The 6,268-nt window shown below is 43.7% G+C and overlaps 1 pseudogene; it reads left to right on the top strand.

Moving 5' to 3' along the window:
* The first annotated feature begins 2,737 nt into the window (after positions 1 to 2,737).
* Positions 2,738 to 3,148, top strand: LOC105550806 (annotated as a pseudogene).
* The last annotated feature ends 3,120 nt before the right edge of the window (positions 3,149 to 6,268 follow it).

Here is a 6,268-nt window from a genome sequence, read left to right as displayed (position 1 = left end):
ATATTGTTAACTTTTAAAAAGCAAGGTAAGGCCAGGCTTGGTGGCTCACACCTATAATCCCAGCACCTTGAGAGGCTGAGGCAGGATGATCACTCAAGACCAGGAGTTCAAGACCAGCCTGGGCAACAGAATGAGACCCATCTCTAAAAAATTTTAAAAATTAGCAGGACATGATGGCACGTGCTTGTAGTCCCAGCTACTTGGGAGGCTGGGGAGGGAAGATCGCTTGAGCCTAGGAAGTCAAGACTGCAGTGAGCCATGATCATGCCACTGTACTCCAGCCTGGGTGACAGAGCAAGATCCTGTCACAAACAAACAAACAAACAAAAAAAACTAATGATGACTACTATAAGTAAAACTCCCCCCCTCCCCCCGCAGGGACCTGCCACTTCAGAATGCTATAAAGTTAAAAGGCTACCAAAAAATTAGGGAGAGGATGACTCTCCTTAATGTATGAGAAGCAGATTGTGAAGCTGCTCTAGATTTAGGTCTACTAGTAATCATGTCTAACAAATCAATAATTAAAAGGCAAATACTCAAATATAAATATTGGCAAAGGATATAAATGAAAAATCATAGAAAGAGATCTCAATAACTATCATGTAAACATTTAAAAATGTTTTTCTCCTCAAAATGAAGAGAGATAAATGAAAAATAATATCTAATATAGACAAAAGTACATGGAAATAGGAACAGTGGTATTTTTCTGATGGAGATATTAGTTGGCAAAACCTTTCCAGAGGTAAATTTGGAAACCATATTAAAACATTAAACTCATTCATATGCTATAACCTGTAACTTCACCCTACTAATTTGTCCTAATAAAATATTCAGATAAACATAACCATTTATGGCAAATAATATTAATATCAGAATTTTTATGAGTCCGGCAAAAAGGTGGATTAAATGACACAGTAGGCAAATGGGATACCAAGCTGTCATTAAAGAACTAGCTAAAAGCTAAAGTAAAATCTAAATATCTAGTGTTAAGAAAAAAGAGTGATTCAAAAATAGACACAGAAATGTGTATACACCTTACAAACCAGTGAGTCCTGAAAGACTGTTGTTAAGACAAACTGGCTAAGAGTGATTTAAGCTTAGAAAAACACCTTGGTCCTTCCAAGATTTAAAACTAGGCAGAGCCCTCTTCTTACTGATATTCATTCCATGGACCACTTTATTCGTAATAGATGCTTTCATACATACTGAAAATCAGTCAGGGCAGCCCTTGGTGAGCAAGTGTCCTAAAGTACTCCTTAGCAGGCTAGGCTGTGATCCCAGCACTTTGGGAAACAAAGGAGGCCACTTGAGGCCAAGAGTTTGAGACCAGCCTGGCCAACATGGTGAAACCCTGTCTCTACTAAAAAATAAAAAAGTTAACCAGGCGTGGTGGCACACACCTACAGTCCCAGCTACTAGGGAGACAGAGAATCGCCTTAACCTGGGAGGCAGAGATTGCAGTGAGCCAAGATCACACCACTGCACTCCAGCCTGGATGACAGAACGAGACTCTGTCTCAAGTAAAAAAAATAAATAAATAAAAAGAACACCTTAGCAGCCCAGGGGCGGTGACTCATGCCTGTAATTCCAGCACTTTGGGAGGCCAAGGTGGGAGAATTATTTGAGCCCAGGAGTTCAAGACCATCCTAGGCAACATAGTGAGAACTCGTTGCTACAAAAAATTTTTTAAAAGTAGCCAGGTGTGGTGGCCTGCACATATGGTCCCAGCTGCTAAGGAAGCTGATGGCACCACTGCACTCCAGCCTGGGTGAGATCTTGTCTAAATAAAACAAAGCAAAACAAAACAAAACAAAAAACTCCTTAGCACTGTCAGCACGCCTAGCTTTTAAGTACTTGAACACAATTTTAGCTTCCATCTGAATTAATATTTGGATCACAGGCAGTCAAAGTTGATGCTAGTTCTCTAATCACATGCTCAACATTGTTTCCATTTCTTTGATTACTTTCCCTTATTTTCTGCTAATTGCTGTTCATTGCATAGACCCCACCAGCATTTTTCACATTTTGAACCTTTTTGTCTTTCTGAATCACCCTGTTGACTAAGGATCCATCTCTTACCCACTTGCAACACATGATTTTTCTTACCACATTCAATCTGTTAATCTGTTTTATTTTCATCATAATCCTGAACATAGGATTATGCGCAATAGCACATTGAGCATTCTGAATTGTTTTTGCAATCATCAGACACTGAGGTTAATAATGTTGCAAAACACCTAAGATTAAATACAACAAATCTGCTGGCAATGGAAAACTAGCTGGCCAAGTCTAAGACCATCACGGCCAACTGCTATTGTCATCTGTTGAGGACAGGCAAAGTTGAAACACTTTTACTTTTGGAAGACAGTATTTTCCATCTCCGTGAAAGTTCACAACTGTCTAGGTATGGTGGCTCACACCTGTAATCCCAGTACTTTGGGAGGCTAAAGCAGGAGGATCACTTGCGACCAGGAGTTTGAGACCAATTTGGGCACATAGCAAGACTCCATCTCTACAAAAAAAATTTAAAAATTAGCTGGATATGGTGGTGCATGCCTGTAGTCCCAGCTACTCAGGAGGCTGAGGTGTGAGGATCCCTTGAGCCCAGGAGTTTGAGACTAAAGTGAACTGTGGTTGCACCACTGCCCTCCAGGCTGGGTGACAGAGCGAGACCCTGTCTCTTAAAAAGAAAAAGGAAAGTTCCTTTTTGCTGTAGGCCTGAGTGGTTGCTGCTGAAATGGGCAAGTTCATGAAACCTGGGAAGGTGGTGCTTGTCCTGGCTGGATGCTATTCCGGATGCAAAGCCATCATGGTGAAGAACATTGATGATGGTACCTCAGATCGCCCCTATAGCCATGCTTTGGTGGCTGGAATCGACTGCTATCCCCGTAAGCTGACAGCTGCCATGGGCAAGAAGAAGATCGCCAAGAGGTCAAAGATCAAGTCTTTTGTGAAAGTTTATAACCACAGTCACCTAAAGCCCACAAGGTACTCTGTGGATATCCCCTTGGACAAAACTGTCATCAATAAAGGTGTCTTCAGAGGCCCTGCTCTTAAACACAAGACCCAACAAGAGGCCAAGGTCGAGTTTGAAGAGAGATACAAGACAGGCAAGAACAAGTGGTTCTTCCAGAAGCTGCGGTTTTAGATGCTTCGTTTTGGCCATTAAAAATTAAAAAGAAAAAAAAATAAAGGGAAGTTCACAGATGGCCAAACTTTTGCACAGCCATGGTACCATCCTAGTGAAGTACATTTGAGACAATAGTCATCAAATTACATATAAATACGTAATCAACCAAAATTATTTTTAGGTTGTTCAATTGGTTTACGTTGTCTGAATTGGCAGAAGCCAGGGGTTTGATTTCTGTGTCGGTTATTTAGCACACGAAGAAAAATTGTGCCACTCAAATAGTCTATACCTTTGTCTAGCCGTCTCACAAACACCTGCTTTTTAGGGGACCTAGATACAGTATGTTGGGGGACAGTCGTGTCATTTCCACAGTCCATATAGAACAATGCCATTACCGACCTTTGTAAAAGTGTATGAGCCTGGACTCTGCAAACTCAAAACCTTGAGTAGCCATTAGCAGGAAAGAAGACACCTTAGTCATATATTTAATTTGTTTTAAAAGTATGTCAGGCCCTGTGATGTAGCTCATGCCTGTAATCCCAGCACTTTGGGAGGCTGAGGTGGACGGATCACCTGAAGTCGGGAGTTCAAGACCAGCCTGGCCAACATGGCGAAACCCTGTCTCTACTAAAAATATAAAAAATTAGCTAGGCGTGGTGGCACACTCCTGTAGTCCCAGCTACTCAGGAGGCTGAGGCAGGAGAATCGCTTGAACCTGGGAGGCGGAGGTTGAAGTGAGCTGAGATTGTGCCACTGCACTCCAGCCTGGGCAACAGAGCAAAACTCTGTCTCAAAAAAACAAACAAACAAAAAATATGGTTGGATCACAAGATTCTCCAAATGTAAAATACTAAAGAAAGTCAAAAGAGGCTCATTCTTCTAATTGAGATTTTAAAAATTGAGTGGTACCCAAGTTCCCTCTACTCCCTGGGAACCTGATGACCATTAATGCCTATTGAGTTAGTTTTTGGGGATTTGCCAAAGAACAGGTGGGTGTCACTAGAGAATGCTGCACATTTCTCAAAGTAGAGAAGGCTACAGATTCACAACTCAGCTTCTGGCTTCAAATGCAATTTTCTTCCTCTGTTTTCATGACCCGCTCCTCCCTCCAACGCCAGAGCTGCAGGCAGTTCTCTAAATAACACTATGTCCCTGGCCTCCTAGCTCTCATTTGAACATTTCAGCAGGGCTCCTCTGAAGTCTGCCCCCCACCACCTCCCCTCTCACAGGCTTCTTGTTCGTCTGAGTCAGCCCGTGACTCACCTCACTCATTAGCGGAACTCAGAATGCCTCTCCATCCTCTGGATCCCTTTTGTCTCCCTGCTTATAACTGGTTTCCTGGCAGCCTAAGGTCTATGGACAGCTTTGAGGCTAGAAGGTCGGTCGCTACTAAGATGGTCTGCTCAGTAAAGAGGTTGGCAGACAGCAAGTAGAGTTACAATGATGATAATGATGATGATGATGATGATGATGATGATGATGATGATGCAGCATGCAGTTGCCTCAAAAGGACTTTGGCAGCCAGATTTGGCATGTCTGCCCGTGTTGGTTCATAGGATAGCAGCACAGGGGTCCTTGATTCTTGGCCCCTTCTTTTCTCTTTCTAGTCTTTTCTTTCCCTCTTCACCCACCCTTCCTCTGCACACATGCCCGAATGTACAAGGGGAATGCTTCTGGGCTCTGCTCTCTGTGGAAAGGCAGGGAAAAGGGCGACATCCCTACAAGGGGGCACCCTTTCCTCCAGCCTTTGTAGCTTTGTTCTCATTTCTACTCATTTGATTTTACATCCCAATGCTTTCTGTTTTGTGAGAGGTAGACTAGAAGGGATGAATGAGAAAAGGCTTTATGCCTTGTTGGTGCCTCCTGGGCATATAAAAAAGCCCAGTGACATCATGCTAATAAGAAACTCTAAATTCACGGTCAAAAATATCAGAACCAAAGCACTGTTATTAATTCATTAATCTTACTTAAAGGCTTCTGTAAAATGGTGATACAGTCAGGTCCTGCATGACGACATTTCAGTCAGCGACAGACTGCATGTACAGTGGTGATCCCATAAGATTATTATACTGTCTTTTCTTTTTCTTTTTTTTTGAGACAGAGTCTCACTCTGTTGCCCACGCTGAGAGCAGTGGCATGATCTCAGCTCACTGCAACCTCTGTCTCCTAGGTTCAAGCAATTCTCCTACCTCAGCCTCCTGAGTAGCTAGGATTACAGGTGCCCACCGCCATGCCCAGATAATTTTTGCATTTTTAATAGAGATAAGATTTCACCACATTAGCCAGGCTGGTCTTGAACTCCTGCCCTCAGGAGTTCACCCTCAGGTGATCCCCCCGCCTCGGCCTCCCAAAGTACTGGGATTACAGGTGTGAGCCACTGTGCCCGGCCCTGTACTGTCGTTTTACGGTACCTTTTCTATGTTTAGATATGCTTCGATACACAAATACTACTGTGTTACAGTTGCCTACAATATTCAGTACAGGAACATGCCATACGGGTTTGTAGCCTAGGAGAAATAGGCTATGCCATGTAGTCTAGGTGTGCAGTGGGCTTATCCCATCTAGGTTTGTGTAAGTGCACTCTGTGATGTTCGCACAACGATGAAGTCTCCTAACAATGCATTTCTCAGAATGCATCCCTGTCATTAAACAACGCATGACTGTAGTTTACTCAGCTGAATGACAGTTTTCATTAAGTCTCATGATTTCTTTTGAAAGGGACCCCAGAGACCATCCTGTCCACCCTTTTGTTCAATGGGCAGATGCATGATTGCTGTGCACCTGTGATGGTCAAAGCCCAAGCCAGGTGCGCTAGGACCGGACTTCTGAAGCCCCTGAGATGCAGATCTGGTTCTGGAGGCCTGGGAAGGGGGCCCAAGATACTGCATTTCTATAATCTCCTTGGGGATGTCCATGCCACCAGCCCACAGACCACACTTTGAGTAGCAACCTTGTAGGCACTCTGCACAAAGCTAGATGAGGCTTGACTTGTCACCGGAGAACATCCGGGGCCATAGGCTCCATGAGGCTGCCCTCTACACCCTGCCTCGTCAGCTGCTGATGTTTGCTTGCAAGGCCCGGGGAATGCCGACCAATTCTTCCAAGTGCGCTTGACTTTCTCGTGTCTTCACCCCCAGC

Source organism: Mandrillus leucophaeus, unplaced genomic scaffold (assembly GCF_000951045.1).
Source record: "Mandrillus leucophaeus isolate KB7577 unplaced genomic scaffold, Mleu.le_1.0 Scaffold5, whole genome shotgun sequence".
Classification (NCBI taxonomy): domain Eukaryota; kingdom Metazoa; phylum Chordata; class Mammalia; order Primates; family Cercopithecidae; genus Mandrillus; species Mandrillus leucophaeus.
This window is presented reverse-complemented; position numbering and strand designations above follow the sequence as displayed.